This window comes from Pristiophorus japonicus, chromosome 1 (genome assembly GCF_044704955.1).
Source record: "Pristiophorus japonicus isolate sPriJap1 chromosome 1, sPriJap1.hap1, whole genome shotgun sequence".
Lineage (NCBI taxonomy): Eukaryota > Metazoa > Chordata > Chondrichthyes > Pristiophoridae > Pristiophorus > Pristiophorus japonicus.
In genome coordinates this window covers 64,184,049-64,206,454 of record NC_091977.1, presented here as the reverse complement: position 1 = coordinate 64,206,454, position 22,406 = coordinate 64,184,049, and the positions used below count along the sequence as shown (strand labels likewise).

The following is a 22,406-nucleotide window of genomic DNA, read 5'->3' as shown; positions in this document are numbered from 1 at the left end:
AAGTACTTATTAAATGTAGTGAGGGTTTCTGCCTCTACCACCCTTTCAGGCAGTGAGTTCTAGACCCCCAGCACCCTCAAAAACTTCCCCCTCAAATCGCCTCTAAACCCCCTTTACTTTAAATCTATGCCCACTGGTTGTTGGCCCCTCTGCTAAGGGAAATAATTCCTTCCTATCCACTCTATCTAGGCCCGTCATAATTTTATACACCTCAATTAGGTCTCCCCTCAGCCTTCTCTGTTCCAAAGAAATCAACCGCAGCCTATCCAATCTTTCCTCATAGCTAAAATTCTCCAATCCAGACAACATCCTCATAAATCCCTTCTGTACCCTCTCTAGAGGAATCACATCTTTCCTGTAACATGGTGATCAGAACTGCACGCAGTACTCCAGCTGTGGCCTAACGTTTTATACAATTCAAGCATAATCTTGCTCTTACATTCTATGCCTCGGCTAATAAAGGCAAGTATCCCATTTGCCTCCTTAACCACCTTATCTACCTGTCCTGCTACCTTCAGGGATCTGTAGATATGCACGCCAAGGTCCCTGTTCCTCTACACTTCTCAGTGTCCTACCATTTAATGTGTATTCCCTTGCCTTGTTAGCCCTCCCCAAATGCATTACCTCACACTTCTCCAGATTGAATTCCATTTGCCACTGTTCTGCCCAACTGATCAGTCTTGATATCTTCCTGCAGTCTATAGCTTTCTTCATTATCAACCACACAGCCAATTTTTGTATCATCTTCAAACTTAATCATACTCCCCACATTCAAGTTTAAATCAAATGCAACCTCCCAAATCCGGAGTTCCAAAAACTGGAATGTTCTGAAATCCGGACATCGCGCTGATCGGTGGGGGAGTCATCCGAAATCCGGAAATCTCCGGACATTTTTTAACGGCGCCGCTCTGTATAATCAGTCCACACCGATATAGCCAAATTCCTCTGAATCAAATTAAACTCACTTCAACTCAACCAGAAATCTTACACAATACTGTACAATTACTGTCTCCATTTCCCCCCACCACCTTAAATCTTTTCCCATCCTTCTGAAAAAAAAGAACAACTTGCATTTATATTGTAGCTTTCACAATCTCAAGACGTCCATAAGTGCTGATCTTTCCTGAGGCATGGTTCCAGAGGTGTTGAGGAGCTGGTTATTGGCCAGAAACACGCGATACTGTCATGAGAAGTGAGATGGCAGTCCACCTATTTTTAACCTAATCTAGAGCTGTTTCAACTTGTCAGTCCCTACACAAAAAAAGGAACTTGACTAGATAATCTGAGGGTAGAAGTGCCCATCAGTGAAGTTTGCATACAAGCACTTATTGCATTCAAAGGACTGGAAATTTGTTTTTTGGTGATAGCTGTATTTTTTGTCATTTTTCGCCAAAAATACAGCTAATCCGCTATTTTTTAAAGGCCAAAGTTCTGCTAGAAAATGCGCCCAGCAATTGGGGTTGCACAAGATTTGCAGCGGAAACTGCGGTCCTCACCAACTTTAGTCCAAGGCCAATTACGGCTGTGAGAGAGACCTTGGGAGGGGCAAAACACACAAAAAAATGCATAAAATAAAAAATCACAAGACACTTTACTACTGTCTCACTGAAAAAGAATTAAAAAATAAAAACTTTAACTTACCTTTTTTGCAGGTCTTCATACCTACCGCTGTTATTGGAGCTGTAACAGGTTTTTCTCAGCGGTGTTTTTCACCCAGAATACGGATGCGCCAAAAGTCAAAACTAGGCGAAAGCGTAATTTCCAGTCTTGCGGAACACTGTTTTTCACCAAAAACGGCAAAATATTGCTGAAAAAACGGACGCAAAGTTGGTGAATTTCCAGCCATAGTATTGATCGTAAGTATCCATTGTTTAAGCAAAATCAATCTTTCTCCTTCCCATCCTCCCCACTCCAACCTTCTTATAGCCTCATACTCGACCCAGGGGTTTCCGGATTCGGGACTTCAGATTTCGTCTCCGAAATCTGGAAATACCCAAAACTCAGCCCAGGGGGCTTCCGGATTCGGGACATCTGATTTCTGTTCCGAAATCTGGAAAAACCTGAAAGCCGGAATGGCCTCGGTCCCAAGGTTTCCGGATTTTGGAGGTTGTACCTGTACCACAAAAAGCTAGGGACCTAGCAATAAGCCCAATGGAATCCCACTGGAAACAGCCTTCCAGTCACAAAAACACTCATCGACAACTACCCTTTGCTTCCTGCCTTTGAGCCGATTTTGGATCCAACTTGCCACTTTGCCTTAGAACATAAGAACATGAGAAATAGGAGCAGGAGTGGGCCATTTGGCCCCTCGAGCCTGCTCCATCATTCAATAAGATCATAGCTGATCAGATCATGGACTAAGCTTCACTTCCCTGCCCGCTCCCCATAACCCTTTGCTAGAGGACTCCAGGACACAGTTGACGTATTTACTGAGCCGTACGAAAGCATAGGCCTTACGCTAAACATCCGTAAGACAAAGGTCCTCCACCAGCCTGTCCTCACCACACAGCACTGCCTCCCAGTCATCAAGATCCACGGCACGGCCCTGGACACTGTGGACCACTTCCCAAATCTCGGGAGCCTTCACAAGAGCAGGCATCTACGACGAGATTCAACACCGCCTCCAGTGCGCCAGTGCAGCCTTCGGTCGCCTGACGAAAAGAGTGCTTGAAGACCAGGCCCTCCAAACTGCCACCAAGCTCATGGTCTACAGGGCTGTAGTAATACCTGCCCTCCTGCATGGCTCAGAGACATGGACCATGTACAGTAGACACCTCAAGTTGCTGGAGAAATATCACCAAAGATGTCTCCGCAAGATTCTACAAATCGCCTGGGAGGACAGGCGCACCAACATCAGCATCCTCACTCAGGCTAACATCCCCAGCATTGAAGCACTGACCACACTCGATCAGCTTCACTGGGCAGGCCACATTGACTGCATGTCAGACACGAGACTCCCAAAGCAAGTGCTCTACTCGGAGCTCCTTCATGGCAAACGAGCCAAAGGTGGGCAGCAGAAACGCTACAAGGACACCCTCAAAGCCTCCCTGATAAAGTGCGAAATCACCACTGACACCTGGGAGTCCCTGACCCAAGACCGCCCTAAGTGGAGGAAGTGCCTCCGAGAGGGTGCTGAGCACCTCGAGTCTCAACGCCAAGAGCATGCAGAAATCAAGCGCAGACAGCGGAAGAAAGAGTGTGCGGCGAACCAGTCCCACCCACCCCTTCCCTCAACGACTATCTGTCCCACCTGTGACAGAGTCTATGGCTATCGTATTGGACTGTTCAGCCACCAAAGAACTCACTTCAGGAGTGGAAGCAAGTCTTCCTCGATTCCGAGGGACTGCCTATGATGATGATGACTCCCTTATTGCTCAAAAGTCTGTTTCTCTCCGTATTGAATATTTTCAATGACACAGCCTCCACAGCTCTCTGGGGCAGAGAATTCTATAGAGTTACACCCCTCTGAGAGAAGAAATTCCTCCCCATCTCAGTTTTAAATGGATGACCCCTTATTCTGAGACTATGTCCCATAGTTTTAGTTTCCCCTATGAGTGGAAATATCCTCTCTGCGTCCACCTTATCGAGCCCCCTCATTATCTTATATATTTCAATAAGATCACCTCTCATTCTTCTGAACTCCCACGTGTATAGGCCCAACCTACTCAGCCTATCTTCATAAGTCAACCCCCTCATCTCCGGAATCAACCTAGTGAACCTTCTCTGAACAGCTCCCAACGCAAGTATATCCTTCCTTAAATACGGAGACCAAAACTGTACGCAGTACTCAAGGTGTGGCCTTACCAATACCCTGTACAGTTGTAGCAGGACTTCTCTGCTTTTATGCTCTATCCCCCTTGCAATAAACGCCACATTTCATTTGCCTTCCTAATTACTTGCTGTATCTGCATACTAACCTTTCATGTTTCATGCACAAGGACCCCCAGGTCCCTCTGTACTGCAGCACTTTGCAATTTTTCTCCATTTAAATTATAATTTGCTTTTCTATTTTTTCTGCCAAAGTGGATAACCTCAATTTTCACACATTATACTCCATCTGCCAAATTTTTCCCCAATCACTTAGCCTGTCTATATCCATTTGCAGATTTTTTGTGTTGTCCTCACAATTTGCTTTCCCACCCATCTTTGTATCATCAGCAAACTTGGCTACATTACACTCAGTCCCTTCATCGAAGTCATTAATGTAGATTGTAAATAGTTGAGGACCCAGCACCAATCCCTGTGGCAAACTCCAGCAAATTTGTCAAACATGATTTCCCTTTCATAAAACCATGCTGACTCTGTTTGATTGAAGTATGCTTTTCCAAATGTTCCGCTGCTGCTTCCTTAAAAATAGACTCCAGCATTTTCCCAACGACAGCTGTTAGGCTAACTGAACTATAGTGTCCTGCTTTTTGTCTGCCTCCTTTTTTATTTGCGATTTTCCAATCCACTGGGACTGCAGCAGAATCTAGGGAATTTTGGTAGATTACAACCAATGCATCCACTACATCTTACAGACCCTACAATGTAAGCCATCAGGTCCAGGGGACTTGTCTGTCTTAGTCCATTATTTTACCAAGTACTACTTCATTAGTGATAGTGATTGTATTAAGTTCCTCCCTACCTATAGCCCCTTGATTATCCAATATTGGGATGTTTTTAGCATCTTCTACCATGAAGACTGATACAAATAATTTGTTCAATGTCTCTGCCATTTCCCTGTTCTCCATTATTAATTCCCCAGTCTCATCCTCTAGGGGATCAACATTTACTTTAGCCACTCTTTTCCTTTTTATGTACCTGTAGAAACTCTTACTATCTCTTTTTATATTTTGTGCTAGTTTATTTTCATCATCTATCTTCCCTCTCTTTATCATTTTTTTAGTCGTTCTTTGCTGACTTTTAAAAGTTTCCCAATCCTCTGGTCTCCCATTAGTCTTAGCCGCATTGTCTGATCTTGTTTTCAATTTGATACCATCCCTGATTTCCTTAGTTAGCCACGGATGGTTATCCCTTCTCTTACAGGCTTTCCTTCTCATTGGGATATATTTTTGTTTCGAGTTATGAAATATCTCCTTAAATTTCTGACACTGCTCATCAACTGTCCCATATTTTAGTCTATTTTCCCAGTCCACTTTAGCCAACTCTGCTCTCATACCTTTGTAGTCTCCTTTATTTAAGCTTAAGACAGTGGGTTGAGAACCAACTTTTTCACCCTCCAACTGAATTTGAAATTCAACCATGTTATGGTCACTCATTCCTAGAGGATCCTTTACTACAAGATCATTTATTAATCCTGTCTCATTACACAGTACTAGATCTAAGATAGCCTGCTCTCTGGTTGGTTCCGCAACGTACTGTTGAAGGAAACTATACACTTTATGAACTCTTCCTCAAGGTTACCTTGGCCAATTTGCTTTGTCCAATCAATATGAAGGTTAAAATTGCCCATGATTATTGCTGTTCCTTTTTTAGAAGCCTCCATTATTTCTTGATTTATACTCCGTCCAACAGTGTAGCTACTGTTAGGAGACCAAATACTATGCCCACCAGTGACTTTTTCCCCTTATTATTCCTTATCTCCACCCAAACTGATTCAACATTTTGATCCTCTGAGCCAATATCGTTTCTCACGAATGCACTGATCCCATCCTTTCTTAACGGTGCTACCCCCACCTCCTTTTCCTTTCTGTCTGTCCTTCCGAATTGTCAAATACCCCTGAATATTTAGTTCCCAGTCTTGGTCACCTTCAAATTACGTCTCTGAAATGGCTATCAGATCATACCCATTTGTATCTATTTGTGCCGTCACCTCATGTATTTTGTTACGAATGCTACGTGCATTTAGATAAAGAGCTTTTAAATTTGCCTTCGATCCCATGGACTTTTATTTTTATGACCAGTCTGCCACGTGATACCTTATCAAAAGCCTGCTAAAATTCATATACACTACATCAAATGCAATACCCTCATCCACCGTCCTTTTTACCTCCTCAACAAATTCAATCCAGTTAATCAGACACAACCTTCCCTTAACAAATCCTTGCTAGCTGTCCTTGATTAATCCGTGTCTTTCGAAATGAAGATTTATCCTGTCCCTCAGAATTTTTTCCAATAATTTTCCCACCACCGAGGTTAGGTTGACTGGCCTGTACTTACTCGGTCTGTCCCTTTTTCCCTTGTTAAACAATGGTACAACTTTTGCCGACCTCCAGTCATCCGGCATCACACCTGTAGCCAGAGGGGATTGGAAAAAGATGGTCAGAGCCTCTGCTATTTCCTCTCTTGCTTCTTTTAACAGTCTGTGATACATTTCATCCGGGCCTGGGGATTTTTCCACTTTCAAAGATGCTAAATCCCTTAATACTTCTTCTTTCACTATGTTTTTTTTAGGTAATATTTCACACTCCTCCTCCCAAATTGCAATGAGCCTCTTTTGTGAACCATACCCATGTGATCCACCTCCACACACACATTACCTTCATGGTCTCCAATAGGCTCTACTCTTTCTTTTGTTATCCTCTTGCTCTTATTTCTAAAACATATTTGGGTTTTCCTTGATTTTACTTGCCAATATTTATTCATTCTCTCTCTTTGCTTTCCTAACTTCCTTTTTAATTTCACCCCTACACTTTCTATAGGGTTTCTGCAGTATTGAGCCCTCTGTATCTGTCATAAGCCTCCCTTTTTTCTTTATCCTACCCTGTATGCCCTTGACATCCAGCGTGCTCTAGATTTGTTAGTCCAACTTTTTTTCTTTAAGGGAACATATTGCTTTGAACCCTCGCGATCTCCTTGAATGCCTCCCACTGCTCTGACACTGATTTACCTTCAAGTAGCTGTTTCCAGTCCACTATGGCTAAATACCATCTCAGCTTCGTAAAATTGGCTTAACCCTAATTGAGAACTTTTATTCCTGGTCTATTTTTGTCCCTTTCCATAACTACCCTGAATCTAACTGAATAATGATCATGAGCACCAAAATGCTCTCCCACTAATACCCCTTCCACCTGCCCAGCTTCATTCCCTAAAACTAAGTCCAGAACCGCCCCCTCCCTTGTTTGGCTTGCTACATACTGGCTAAAAAAGTTCTCCTGAATGCATTTCAGGAATTCTGCACCTTCTATAACCTTCACACTAATTCTATCCCTGTTAATACTAGGGTAGTTGAAATCCCCTACTATTACTGTCGTATAGTTTTTGCACTTCTCAGAAATATGCCCATATATTTGCTCTTCTATCTCTCTCTCACTATTTGGGGGTCTATAGTATACTCCCAGAAGTGTGATCGCCCTTTTTTTGTTCTTCAATTCAACCCATATGGCCTCATTTGATGATCCTTTTAACATATCATCCCTCCTCACAACTGTAATTGTTTCTTTAATCACTACTGCAACACCCCCTCCTTTTTTGCCCCCCTCTCTATTCTGTCTGAAAACCTGGTAACCCGGAATGTTGAGCTGCCATTCCTGCCCTTCTTTCAGCCATGTCTCAGTAATAGCTTGTACAAAAATTCGCCGACCTTGCGACCGGATTTTTGCCGATATTTCGCCAATTTTTGTGAAAAACTGGTTGATGGGAAATTCCGAGACGTCTTGCTGCGGCGGCAGTTTTTAAGTATTGCTGGGACCGGATTGCCGCCGTGCAAGACTCAAAATATCGCTTTCACCAAAAATTTGACTCGCTAGCGGCACCTGTATTTAGGACGAAAAATGCCGGCAGGTAAAAAGCTGCGTTGCAGCCCTTGGAGCAGTGGTAAGTATGAAGATCTGCAAACAAAGGTAAGTTAAAGATTTTATTTTTAAATTCTTTTCCAGCGATTCGATAGTTAAGTGTCTTGTGAATGTTTCTCAATTTTTTTTTGACGATTTTTTGGGAGTGTTTTCCGCCTGCCCAAAGCCATTCTCGCAGTGATAATCGGCCGCGGAGTAAAGTTGCAGAAAATTTGCAGTTTGTGCCACGAATCCTCGTGCAATGATGATTTTTACCGCTGCACAAATTGAAGCTTGATTTTTAGGCCTTGTAGCGGTAGCGGAGCAAAAGCGGTATTTTTGGTGAAAAAATATCGTTTTCGCCAAAAAACAAATTTCTAGCCCTATTATAATATCATACTGCCAAGTGTCTATCTGTGCCCTCAGCTCACCTGCCTTATTCCCCAGACTCAAAAACAACCTCGGAAGTTAGAAAAGGAGGAGATATGGAAGTTCAATTTGAAATGAGAGATAGCGAGACCAGGAATGTCAATAGGTTCAGTATGCCAGATCAGGAAGCATTTTTCACACAAAGGATAGTGGAAATCTGCAAAGGTCTGTGGATGCTGGGACAATTGAAATTTGTAAGACTGAGGCGGGTTGACTTGAGTTGAGGTACAGATCAGCAATGATCTGATTGAATGATAGAACGAGCTTGAGGGACTGAATGGCCTCCTCTTGTCTTCTGATTGCTTTGAAAAACTTCAAAATAGTGGAAAGTGAAAATCACATTTAATAATAGGAAGTAAAGAAAGAACACCGAATATCTATTTATTTTCTATATTTATATGTCAGAAAATTGAGGTGCAACATTTCTTTTTGCTTTTTAAAACACCAAAAGCTTTTTAAACCTGCTAAACTTTTTCAGTAATCATTGAACTTGGAATGTATATCTAAAAAAAAGCATTTTAAATAAAAAGTATTTTGCTTTCCCGAGCTAAAGATGTTATAATCCTGTAGGTGGCGACAGAGTTCCCCTCAAAGAACTGGCTGTGGTACTTTTTAAATTCTGTAAAATCCAGAGACACGGATATCTCCGGATATTAATTGTAATCACGGTACCCGTGCCTGTTGTATTACATTGCTGGACTGTCTCAGTGCCATTTCCAATGCACTATCCCTACCAAAAACAAATTATAATTTACAGAAAGATGAAAGCTTTTATAAACAGAATGATTTGGCAAGGGTGGTAGTAGGGGTTGATTGTATCAGGAATTTTAAAAGAGAGTTAGATAAATACCTGGAGAAACATTTGGTTGAGGAGTACAGCAGATATCGGGAGATATGATATTTCCTAGTACTGGGACCAGACAGATTGACCCAGTGGCGATTTCCAGGCCTGTACATTCCTACAATTAAAAGACTAACGTTTCCTGTACTTCCATTGTAAGGATTACAATACGCCATGACTATTCAGCAATGTATTCTATACATGCAGACTTAGATGGTACTACACTACAGAAAGGGAGTTGGGAATAAACTTTCCTAATAATAAGCAAAACTAAAAGTCAAAGCACACACAGCCAAAGCACACTAATGAAGTTCAGCAACAGTGAAATCCTTAGAAAGGCAAATGCAAATGTGTCTAAATATACACATATTTATCACTTGTCTTTTTAAACCCGTGTTTTACTTGCAAGTTGCAAGTCAACAGTATCACATGTTATTCCAATAGTAGGCGTCACCTGTGGCTCAGTGGTAGCACTGTCAGCTCTGAATCAGAAGGTTGTGGGTTCAAGCTCCATCCCAGTGACTGAGCCCATAATGCAGACTGACACTTCAGTGCAGGACCGAGAGAGTGCTGCACTGTTAGAGGTGCCTTCTTTAAGATGAGATGTTAAATTGATGCCTTCTATTTTAGAGGTGTTGGTTGAAGGATGAATATTGTCCAGGACACAGGACAGAACTCCTCTGCTCTTCTTCGACATAGTGCTATGGGATCTTTTACATCCACCTGAGAGAGCAGACTTGGTTTAACTGGTGTGCTACCATTGAGGCAGGCATTTCCAGGAATACAAAATTTACCAAAAGAACGAGACAGTCATAAAGCCAGTTATTGAATAAAAGCAAAATTACAGGTTTAAGTAAAACTGAAATATTAAACAGATAGGATTGTTGTAGGTTTAAGCAGAGACAAACAAGCAAGCTATCTTAGTTAATTGGCCAGCTAGTAAAAACTGGTTCCCTAAACAGGCCAGTGGTGAGTCAACTAGGAACAGTATAAAAAGAGAGGGCTTTGTGCAGACCTGCACAGAGTGCAGCAGCAGCTCAGAATGCAAAGGTAAGAGTTTGATAAGTGGGAGCGGGAGGTGTTGCTTTGTCTTGTTTTCCCCACCAGTGCTGACTCCCCGACCTGGGAGGAAAAGAAAACGAAGTGTGACATCACAGCAAGAGGACAAGTGGTTGGCTGGTTGATTGGTGAGTAGTTTTTCTTTTTTCCTTATCTTGTCAGTAAGAAACCTTTGGCATTGTTGCCAAATTAGGTTATTTTAAGGGTTAAGTCATGGCAGGAGAGCCCAGACCCGTGTCATGCTCCTCCTGTGCCATGTGAGAATTCAGGGACAGTGTCCTTGATGACTATGTGTGCAGGAAGTGTATCAAGCTGAAGCTCCTGTTCGACTGCATGACGGCACTGGAGCTACGGATGGATTCACTCTGGATTCACATGCGCGATGCTGAGGATGTTGTGGATAGCACGTTCAGTGAGTTGGTCACACTGCAGGTAAAGATTACAAAGGCAGATAGGGGATGGGTGACCATTAGGCAGAACAAGAGTAGGAAGGCAGTGCAGGAGTTTCCCAAAACAGATATACCGCTTTGGATATTGTTGGGGGAGATGGCTTACCAGGGGAAGGCAGCAGCAGCCAAGTTCATGGCACCGTGGGTGGCTCTGCCGCACAGGAGGGCAGGAAAAAGAGTGGGAGAGCTCTAGTGGTAGGGGATTCTATTGTAAGGGGAATAGATAGGCATTTCTGCGGTCGCAACCGAGATTCCAGGTATGTTGCCTTCCTGGTGCAAGGGTCAAGGATGTCTCGGAGTGGCTGCAGGGCATTCTGGAGGAGGAGGGTGAACAGCCAGTTGTCCTGGTGCATATAGGTACCAACGATATAGGTAAAAAGCAGGATGAGGTCCTACAAGCTGAATTTAGGGAGCTAGGAGTTAAATTAAAAAGTAGGACCTCAAAGGTAGTAATCTCAGGATTGCTACCAGTGCCACGTGCTAGTCAGAGTAGAAATAGCAGGATAGCTAAGATGAATACGTGGCTTGAGGAGTGGTGCAAGAGGGAGGGATTCAAATTCCTGGGACATTGGAACCGGTTCTGGTGGAGGTAGGACCAGTACAAACCGGACGATCTGCACCTGGGCAGGACCGGAACCAATGTCCGAGGGGGAGTGTTTGCTAGTGCTGGAGGGGAGGAGTTAAACTAATATAGCAGGGTGATGGGAGCCTATGCAGGGAGATAGAGGGAAATAAAATGGAGGCAGAAGCAAAAGATAGAAAGGAGAATAGTAAAAGTGGAGGGCAGAGAAACCCAAGGCAAAAATCAAAAAGGGCCACATTACAGCAAAATTCTAAAGGGAAAAAGAGTGTTAGAAAGACAAGCCTGAAGGCTCTGTGCCTCAATGCAAGGAGTATTCATAATAAAGTGGATGAATTAACTGCGCAGGCAGCTATTAACGATTATGATATAATTGGGATTACGGAGATATGGCTCCAGGGTGACCAAGGCTGGGAACTCAAAATCCAGGGGTATTCAACATTCAGGATGGATAGACAGATATGAAAAGGAGGTGGGGTAGCGTTGCTGTTTAAAGAGGAAATTAACGCAATAGTAAGAAAGGACATTAGCTGGGATGATATGGAATCTGTATGGGTAGAGCTGCGGAATACCAAAGGGCAGAAAACGCTAGTGGGAGTTGTGTACAGACCACCAAACAGTAGTAGTGAAGTTGGGGAAAGCATCAAATGAGAAATTAGGGATGCATGCAATAAGGGTACAGCAGTTATCATGGACGACTTTAATCTACATATAGATTGGGCTAACCAAACTGGTAGCAATACGATGGAGGAGGATTTCCTGGAGTGTATTAGGGATAGCTTTCTAGGCCAATATGTCGAGGAACCAACTAGAGAGCTGACCATCCTAGACTGGGTGTTGTGTAATGAGAGAGGACTAATTAGCAATCTTGTTGTGTGAGGCCCCCTGGGGAAGAGTGACCATAATATGGTAGAATTCTTTATTAAGATGGAGAGTGACATAGTTAATTCAGAGACTAGGGTCCTGAACTTAAGGAAAGGTAACTTCGATGGTATGAGACGTGAATTGGCTAGGATAGACTGGCAAATGATACTTAAAGGGTTGACAGTGGCTAGGCAATGGCAGACATTTAAAGGGCACGTGGATGAACTTCAGCATTTGTACATCCCTGTCTGGAGTAAAAATAAAACTGGGAAGATTGCTCAACCGTGGCTAACAGGGGAAATTAGGGATAGTGTTAAATCCAAGGAAGAGGCATATAAATTGGCCAAAAAAAGCAGCAAACCTGAGGACTGTGAGAAATTTAGAATTCAGCAGAGGAGGACAAAGGATCTAATTCGGAGGGGAAAAATAAAGTATGAGAGGAAGCTTGCTGGGAACATAAAAACTGACTGCAAAAACTTCTATAGATATGTGAAGAGAAAAAGATTAGTGAAGACCAACGGAGGTCCTTTGCAGTCAGAATCAGGTGAATTTATAATGGGGAACAAAGAAATGGCAGACCAATTGAACAAATACTTTGGATCTGTCTTCATTAAGGAAGACACAAATAACCTTCCGGAAATACTAGGGGTTTGAGGGTCTAGCAAAAAGGAGGAACTGAAGGAAATCCTTATTAGTCAGGAAATTGTGTTCGGGAAATTGACGGGATTGAAGGTCAATAAATCCCCAGGACCTGATAGGCTGCATCCCAGAGTACATAAGGAAGTGGCCCTAGAAATAGTGGATGCATTGGTGATCATTTTCCAAAATTCTATTGACTCTGGATCAGTTCCTATGGACAGGATGGTAGCTAATGTAACACCATTTTTTAAAAAAGGAGGGAGAGAGAAAACGGGGAATTATAGACCGGTTAGCCTGACATCAGTGGTGGGGAAAATGTTGGAATCAATTATTAAAGATTTAATAGCAGCGCATTTGGAAAGCAGTGACAGGATCGGTCAAAGTCAGCATGGATTTATGAAAGGGAAATCATGCTTGACAAATCTTCTAGAATTTTTTGAGGATGTAGCTAGTAGAGTGGACAAGGGAGAACCAGTGGATGTGGTGTATTTGGACTTTCAAAAGGCTTTTGACAAGGTCCCACACAAGAGATTAGTGTGCAAAATTAAAGCACATGGTATTGAGGGTAATGTATTGATGTGAATAGAGAACTGGTTGTCAGACAGGAAGCAGAGAGTCGGAATAAATGGGTGCTTTTCAGAATGGCAGGCAGTGATCAGTGGGGTGGAGCAGGGTTCAGTGCTGGGACCCCAGCTATTTACAATATACATCAATGATTTAGATGAAGGAATTGAATGTAATATCTCCAAGTTTGCAGATGACACTAAGCTAGGTGGCGGTGTGAGCTGTGAGGAGGATGCTAAGAGGCTGCAGGGTGACTTGGACAGGTTAGGTGAGTGGGCAAATGCATGGCAGATGGAGTATAATGTGGATAAATGTGAGGTTATCCACTTTGGTGGGAAAAACAAGAAGACAGAATATTATCTGAATGGTGACAGATTAGGAAAAGGGGAGGTGCAATGAGACCTGGGTGTCATGGTACATCAGTCATTGAAGTTTGGCATGCAGGTACAGCAGGCGGCAAAGAAGACAAATGGCATGATGGCCTTCATAGCTCGAGGATTTGAGTATAGGAGCAGGGAGGTCTTACTGCAGTTGTACAGAGCCTTGGTGAGGCCACACCTGAAATATTGTGTTCAGTTTTGGTCTCCTAATCTGAGGAAGGACGTTCTTGCTATTGAGGGAGTACACCGAAGGTTCACCAGATTGATTCCTGGGATGGCAGGATTGACATATGAGGAGAGATTAGATCAACTGGGCTTGTATCCACTGGAGTTTAGAAGAGAGGGGATCTCATAGAAACATATAAAATTCAGACGGGATTGGACAGGTTAGAGGCAGAAAGAATGTTCTCGTTGCTGGGGAGTTCCAGAACCAGGGGGCACAGTCTAAGAATAAGGGGTAAGCCATTTAAGACCAAAATGAGGAGAAACTTCTTCACTCAGAAAGTGGTTAACCTGTGGAACTCTCTACCACAGAAAATTGTTGAGGCCAGTTCGTTAGATATATTCAAAAGGGAGTTAGATATAGCCCTTACAGCCAAAGGGATCAAGGGGTATGGAGAGAAAGCAGGAAAGGGGTACTGAGGTTGAATGATCAGCCATTATCTTATTGAATGGCGGTGCAGGCTCGAAGGGCCGAATAGCCTGCTCCTGCACCTAATTTCTATGTTTCTATGTTTCTAACATACTGAGTATGCTGGAAATATGAACATATTGCATGATGGGGTAGATTATTTGACTCAGAGCTGTAGACCTAATTTCTTGACTGCAAGTGCGTTCGTTTTAATGTTTGGAAATTTGAGTAGGCCGTGAATCAGGTGCACGATTCTTCACAGCTGAGTGCCCGATGCATGTTCCCGTCGTGCAAAGTTCTGCTCCTAGAACATAAATTGTAAAATTTACCCAGACATCTTTTAATAGGTGAACATGTATTGTGTGCATTACAGATGAGCCTTGAATCCAGTTAAAAGCTGTACGGGATTACCCTCACTTAAAGATCTTAATTGATGATTATATATAATACCAGTCCCAGCCACCCTTTCCCTCAACAACTATCTGTCCTACCTGTGACAGGGACTGTGGTTCTCGTATTGGACTGTTCAGCCATCTAAGGACTCATTTTTAGAAGGGAAGCAAGTCTTCCTCGATTCCGAGGGACTGCCTATGATGATGATGATAAAACACTGGTTCGGCCTCAACTGAAGTATTGTGTCTAATTCTGGGCACCACACTTTAGGAAGGATGTGAAGGCCTTGGAGTGGGTGCAGTAAAGATTTACGAGAATAATTCCAGGGATGAAGGACTTCAGTTATGTGGATAGACTGGAGAAGCTGGAGTTGTTTTCCTTGGAGTGGAGAAGGTTGAGAGGAGATTTGATAGAGTTGTTCAAAATCATGAGGGGTCTGGACAGAGTAGATCGAGAGAAACTGTTCCCATTGGCGGAAGGGTCAAGAACCAGAAGACACAGATTTAAGGTGATTGCCAAAAGAACCAAAGGTGACATGAGAAAAAATCTTTTTACAAAGCGAGTGGTTAGGATCTGGAATGCACTGCCTGAAAGAGTGATGGAGGCAGACCCAATCATAGCTTTCAAAAGGGAATTGGATAAGTACCTGAAGGAAAAAAAATTGCAGAGCTATGGGGAAAGAGCGAGGATGTGGGACTACCTGAGATGCTCTTGCAGAGAGCCGGCACGGGCTCGACAGGCCGAATGGTCTCCTTCCGTGCTGTAACCATTCTATGATTCTATGGTGAAGCTCCAGCTCCCAACCTTGCATAATGTGAAGCCGTGACCCAGGCAGTAAAAGGAGCCAATTCCAATAAGGGTCCCAATGGGAAATCTCCAGAGGTTCAAGCTTATAATACACTACTAACTGTACACATTACTTAATGGTCTTTATATTTATTACCTGGTACCAGTCATCAGCGGGAGGATCGAGGCCCAGATAAAAGGGCGTGGCGATCAGGGGGAGCCAGCTGCTGCAGGGACAAAGAGTTTTTAAAAATCGAAATCGGTGTGACGTCACAGCCAAGCGGGTAAGTGATTGGCTGATGGATTGGTGAATATTTTTCTTTTCTGTAGGAAACCTTTGGCATTGTTGTAAGTAGGATCTGTAAGTAAATATATGTGATCTGCATTACCTAAGGAGAGCCAGTTAATTAAATCGGCTGTTTGCTGAGTAGCGGCTGGGTGTGTTGTGCTAAGGTTTAGAGCTTAGTTCTACTCGATAGTTGCGAGTGTAACTAGAGGGATGGCAGGGCAGCTCAGTCCCATGAATTGCACATCCTGTGGCATGTGGGGAGTCCCGGATGCTTCGCGCGGCCGGGACGACCATGTGTGCAGGAGGTGTCTCCAGTGCACCAACTCGAGCTCCGTGTTTTGGGGTCACTGCGGTGCATCCGCGAGACTGGGAGCTACGTGAATAGCATGTTTCTAGAGGCAGTCACTCTCCAGCTTAAGAGTGTACAGGCAGAGAGGGAGTGGGTGACCGCCAGTCAGAAGTGGAGGGCTGGGCAGGTAGTGCAGGAGTACACTGAGTCCATCTCTCCAACTGGTACTCTGTTCTGAGTACTGGTGAGGGTGATGGTGGCTCTGGGGAGTGCAGCCAGAGCCAAGTCTACGGCACCACGGGTGGCTCAGCTGCACAGGGGGGGAGGAAAAAGAATGGAAGAGCTATAGTGGTAGGGGATTCGATAGTCAGGGGAATAGACAGGTGTTTCTGCGGCCCCAGACGTGACTCCAGGATGGTATGTTGCCTCCCTGGTGCCAGGGTCAAGGATGTCACTGAGCAGCTGCAGGGCATTCTGGGGGGAGAGGGTGAACAGCCAGAGGTCGTGGTCCACAATGATACCAATAACATGGGTAGGAAGAGGGATAAAGTCCTGCAGGCAGAGTTTAGGGAGGTAGTAATCTCCGATTACTCCCAGTGCCACGAGCTAGTGAGTACAGAAATAGGAGGATAGAGCAGATGAATATGTGACTGGAGAGATGGTACAGGTGGGAGGGCTTTAGTTTCCTGAGGCTTTGTGAATGCTTCTGTGGGAGGTGGGACCTGTACAAGCCGGACGGGTTGCACCTCAACAGAGTCTGGACCAATATCCTCATGTGGGGGGGGGGGGGGGGTGGGGGGGATTGCTAGTGCTGTTGGGGAGGGTTTAAACTAGCTTGGCAGGGGGATGGGAACCAGAAAATAGATTCAGTCGGGAGGGGAATAAAGCTGGAATTAGAAAGCAAAAATAAAGAAAGTGAGTTTGAGGGAGAGAGGAAACAAGCAGGTAAAAAGAGTAAAAAGACAAACATAAAGGCACTTTGTCTAAATGCACGTAGCATTTGTAACAAAATAGATGAGTTGACGGCACAAATAGATACAAATGGGTATGATCTGATAGCCATTACAGAGACGTGGTTGCAAGGTGACCAGGACTGGGAATTAAATATTTGACAATCCGGAAGCACAGACAGAAAGGAAAAGGAGGTGGGGTAGCTCTATTGATAAAGGATGGAATAATTGCAATAGTGAGAAACGATATTGGATCAAATGATAAAGTGATAAGGATGTTGAAACAGTTTGAGTGGAGATAAGAAATAATAAGTTACTGGTGGGCGTAGTCTATAGGTCCCCTAACAGTAGCAACTCTGTTGGTCGGAGCATAAACCAGGAAATAGTGGGGGCTTGTAAAAAGGGAACAGCAATAATCATGTGTGATTTTAACCTCCATATTGATTGGACAAATTAAATTGGTCAAGGTAGCTGTGAGGAGGAGTTCATAGAGTGCATAAGGGATGGGTTCCTTGAGCAGTATGTAGCGGAACCAACCAGGGGGCAGGCTATCTTAGATCTGGTCCTGTGTAATGAGACAGGATTAATAAACAATCTCCTCATAAAGGATCTCCTTGGAATGAGTGATCATAGCATGATTGAATTTCAAATTCAGATGGAGGGTGAGAAAATTGGATCTCTAACCAGTGTACTAAGCTTAAATAAAGGAGATTATGAAGGTATGAGGGCAGAGTTGGCTAAAGTGGACTGGGAAAATAGATTAAACTGTAGGACGGTTGATGAACAGTGGTGTACATTTAAGGAGATATTGCACAACTCTCAAGAAAAATATATTCCAGTGAGGAGAAAAGGGTGTAAGAGAAAAGATAGCCATCCGTGGCTAACTAAAGAAATAAAGGAAGGTATCCAATTAAAAACAAGGGCATACAAAGTGGCCAAAACTAGTGGGAGGACAGAAGACTGGGAAGCTTTTAAAAGCCAGCAAAGAACGACTAAAAAAATGATTAAGAAAGGGAAGATAGAATATGAAAGTAAACTAGCACAAAATATAAAAACAGATAGCAAGAGTTTCTATAGATATATAAAACGGAAAAGAGTGGCTAAAGTAAATGTTGGTCCCTTAGAGGACGAGACCGAGGAATTAGTAATGGGGAACATGGAGATGGCAGAAACTCTGAACAATGATGTTGTATCAGTCTTTACGGTAGAGGACACTAACAATATTCCGACAATAAATAGTCTAGGGGCTATGGGGGGGGGGGAGGAACTTAACACAATCACAATCATTAAGGGGTACTCGACAAGATAATGGGACTAAAGGCAGATAAATCCCCTGGACCGGATGGCTTGCATCCTAGGGTCTTAAGAGAAGTAGCGCAGGGATTGTGGATGCATTGGTTGTAATTTACCAAAGTTCCCTGGATTCTGGGGAGGTCCCAGCAGATTGAAAAACTGCAAATGTAACGCCCCTATTTAAAAATGGACTCAGACAAAAAGCAGGAAACTATAGACCAGTTAGCCTAACATCTGTGGTTGGGAAAATGTTGGAGTCCATTATTAAAGAAGCAGTAGCAGGACATTTGGAAAAGCAAAATTCAGTCAGGCAGAGTCAGCATGGATTTATGAAGGGGAAGTCATGTTTGACAAATTAACTGGAATTCTTTGAGGATGTAATGAACAGGGTGGATAAAGGGGAACCAGTGGATGTGGCGTATTTGGACTTCCAGAAGGCATTTGACAAGATACCACATAAAAGGTTACTACACAATATAAAAGTTCACGGGGTTGGGGGTAATATATTAGCATGGATAGAGGATTGGCTAACGAACAGAAAACAGAGAGTCGGGATAAATGGTTCATTCGCTGGTTGGCAACCAGTAACTAGTGGGGTGTCGCAGGGATCAGTGCTGGACCCCAACTATTTACAATCTATATTAACGACTTGGACGAAGGGAGATCGAGTGTAACGTAGCCAAGTTTGCTGACGATACAAAGATGGGAGGAAAAGCAATGTGTGAGGAGGACACACAAAATCTGCAAAAGGACATAGACAGGCTAAGTGAGTGGGCAAAAATTTGGCAGATGGAGTATAATGTTGGAAAGAGCGAGGTCATGCACTTTGGCAGAAAAAAAAAATCAAAGAGCAAGTTATTATTATTTAAGTAGAGAAAGATTGCAAAGTGCTGCAGTACAGCAGGACCTGGGGGTACTTGAGTATGAAACACAAAAGGATAGTATGCAGGTACAGCAAGTGATCAGGAAGGCCAATGGAATCTTGGCCTTTATTGCAAAGGGGATGGAGTATAAAAACAGGGAAGTCTTGTACAGTTATACAGGGTATTGGTGAGGCCACACCTGGAATACTGCGTGCAGTTTTGGTTTCCATATTTACGAAAGGATAAACAGGTAACTCTTGTTTATCCGGATACGGATCTAACGGAAAACCCGCTGTAACGGAATTTAAAATAACTGTTACACACGTGAATATCTTGCTCACTTCAACTATCAATTACACACAAATTGACACAGGCGTGGACTTCTTTCTCACTTTTCAACTGTCACACGCATTGAAAGCAGTTCAAGCAGTCGGGTGCACAATTTAAAATGTCTTGTGGCACTAAAAGGAAACAAAATATTGAGCATTCAGCAGAAATTTGAAATTTTAAAGAAGTCTGAAGCAGGCAGAAGTATGCGTACCTTGATGGACGAATATGATGTTGGATCATCAACAATTTATGATATCAAGAAGCAAAAGAAAGATTTAGAAAGTTTCACCGCTGCTTCTGCATCTCCTGTGAAGGCAATGTCCTGCAGGAATTTGCGAAAGTCGAAACTCGACAAACTAGACCAGGTGCTTTATGAATGGTTTTCTTTGAAACGGTCTGAAGGTGTGGCAATTTCAGGACCAATGATTACAGCAAAGGCCAAGGACTTCAAGATAAAAATGAATCTAGCTGAAGAGTGCATTTTCTCAGAGGGGTGGCTCACACGTTTTAAGCAGCGCCATGGCATTCGCCAGCTGGATGTGTCGGGTGAGAAAAAAATCAGCAGACAATGAGGCCGCACAGAATCATTCAAGAACATTTGCTGAAATTGTGCAGGAAATGAAATTGACCGCAGATCAAATATACAACGCCGATGAGACTGGCTTACGATGTTTGCCAACTGCTAGATTTGCTGCAGCAGGGGAAAGGGAAGTTGCAGGCTTTAAAATGAATAAGGAGAGGTTAACAATCTTGAATTGTGCCAATGCCTTCCACTTTTAGTGATTGGCAAATCAAGGAAACCACGTGCTTTAAAAGGAATTGCACATTTACCAGTTAGCTACAAGGCTCAGAAAAGTGCGTGGATGGATAAGGACATATTCATGGAATGGTTTTTAACAGAATTCTTCCCCCAAGTTCGAGAAAACTTGAAGAAAATAGGCAAACCTAGTGGAAAGTGTGTGCTGCTTCTGCAGAGCACACCCACATGAGTCAAAATTAGTGTCCAGTTGTGGCAACATCTTCGCACGCTATCTGTCCCCCAATGTGACCTCGCTCATTCAACCTATGGATCAGGATGTCATACAAAACTTCAACTGCCACTATAGGAATAACTTCATGGGCAAATTGATTAATAAGCGATCAATCAATCTCTGATTTCCAGAGAGCATATAATATTTAAGAATCCATCTATGCATGCTCTCTGGCATGGAGAGAAGTAAAAAAATGTTACATTGAAGAGTTGGCGCAAGTTGTGGCCCAATGTCATATTCGAAGACAGTGCTTCTGATGACGAAGAATTCGAAGGTTTCTATGTGCAGGCTAATACAGAACAGGCTGTCAAAGAATCGTGGAGATTGTCAGCAGAGCACAAAACAAACGCATTTAAATCCTTAGCAGAAGATGACATTGCTAAATGGATAGATATTGACATCGACACAGATGTAGCACAAACTCATACTGACGAGGAACTTATCGGCGTAGTCACCAATAAAGACAAATCTGATGAAGAGATGAGCAATTCAGATAATGAAATTAAAGGAAAAGAAAAAAAGACTTGGTCACATGCTGAAGAAGCAATGAAATATGTCATTGGTTTTTTTGAGGAGAATTCTCATTTTACTTCTCATTCTGCGAACTCATATCATCCACAACATTTTAATTAAGAAGAAAATGAACTCATTTAAACAAGCAGATATAAGATCGCTATCTTAAAAATCAAGCTCAGTTTTAACAGAATAAAATAATTCAAAATTTCGAGACTTTATGAATCAATTTTCATGTATTTTATTACATTCACGTTCAGATAACACAGACTAAATCTTCGTGGGTGGCTCTATCACCTTCAAATATCAGCTTTAAAATGTAAACTCGCCCTAACAGAAAATTCGTTTAGCCGGAATTGCCGAATCCCTGAGCGATCCGGATAAACAAGAGTTTACTGTACTTGCTTTGGAGGCAGTTTGGAGAAGGATCACTAGGTTGATTCCGGAGATGAGGGGGGTTGACTTATGAGGAAAAGTTGAGTAGGTTGGGCCTCTACTCATTGGAATTCAGAAGAATGAGAGGTGATCTTATCGAAACGTATAAGATTATGAGGGGGCTTGACAAGGTGGATGCAGAGAGGATGTTTCCACTGATGGGGGAGACTAGAACTAGAGGGCATGATCTTAGAATAAGGGCCTCCCATTTAAAATTGAGACGAGGAGAAATTTCTTCTTTCAGAGGGTTGTAAAACTGTGGAATTCGTTGCCTCAGAGAGTTGTGGAAGTTGGGACATTGAATAAATTTAGGACAGAAATAGACAGTTTCTTAAATGATAAGGGGTTATGGGGAGCGGGCAGGGAAGTGGAGCTGAATCCATGATCAGATCAGCCATGATCTTATTGAATGGCGGAGCAGGCTCAAGGGGCCGTATGGCTACTCCTGCTCCTATTTCTTATCTTCCTATGTTCTTATCAGTTGCTGTAGTGCTACAGATGGCCATAATCGTCAGATCTACATTTGGACTTCCCACAAAGGTTCTCCTAATCTCCTAAACTGTTAACTTCAGCAGGAACTCCAAAGAACTGATATAATCCATTTCTTCTTCTTAATCTTTCTCTTAAGCGTCCCCGGAGTCGAGGATGACTTGTTTCCACACTAAAATGAGTTCTAAGATGACTGATGAGACCAATGCGGAATCTACAGTCTCTGTCACAGGTGGGGAAATGGTGGTTGCAGGGATGGGTGGGTGGGGTGCTTGATTTGTTGTACGCTCCTACCGCTGTTTGTACTTGGCTTTCGCGTGCTCCCGACGAAGAGACTCTAAGTGTTCGGCGCATTCTCGGATGCTTCTCCTCCACTTTGAGTGTCTTGGGCCAGGGATTCCCAAGAGTTAGTGGGGATGTTACATTTTTTCAAGGAAACTTTTAGGGTATCTGTGAAGCGTTTTCTCTGCCCTCCTGGGACTCGCTTGCCGTGATGTAGCTTGGAGTAGAGTGCTTGTTTCGGGAGTCTAGTATCGGGCATGTGGACCATCCATTGGAGCTGATCGAGCGTGGTCAATGCCTCGATGCTGGGGA

At 43.2% G+C, this 22,406-nt stretch overlaps 1 pseudogene; it reads left to right on the top strand.

The window, feature by feature from the left end:
• Positions 1-7,764: 7,764 nt before the first annotated feature.
• LOC139265126 (jerky protein homolog) lies at positions 7,765-21,008 on the top strand (annotated as a pseudogene).
• The last annotated feature ends 1,398 nt before the right edge of the window (positions 21,009-22,406 follow it).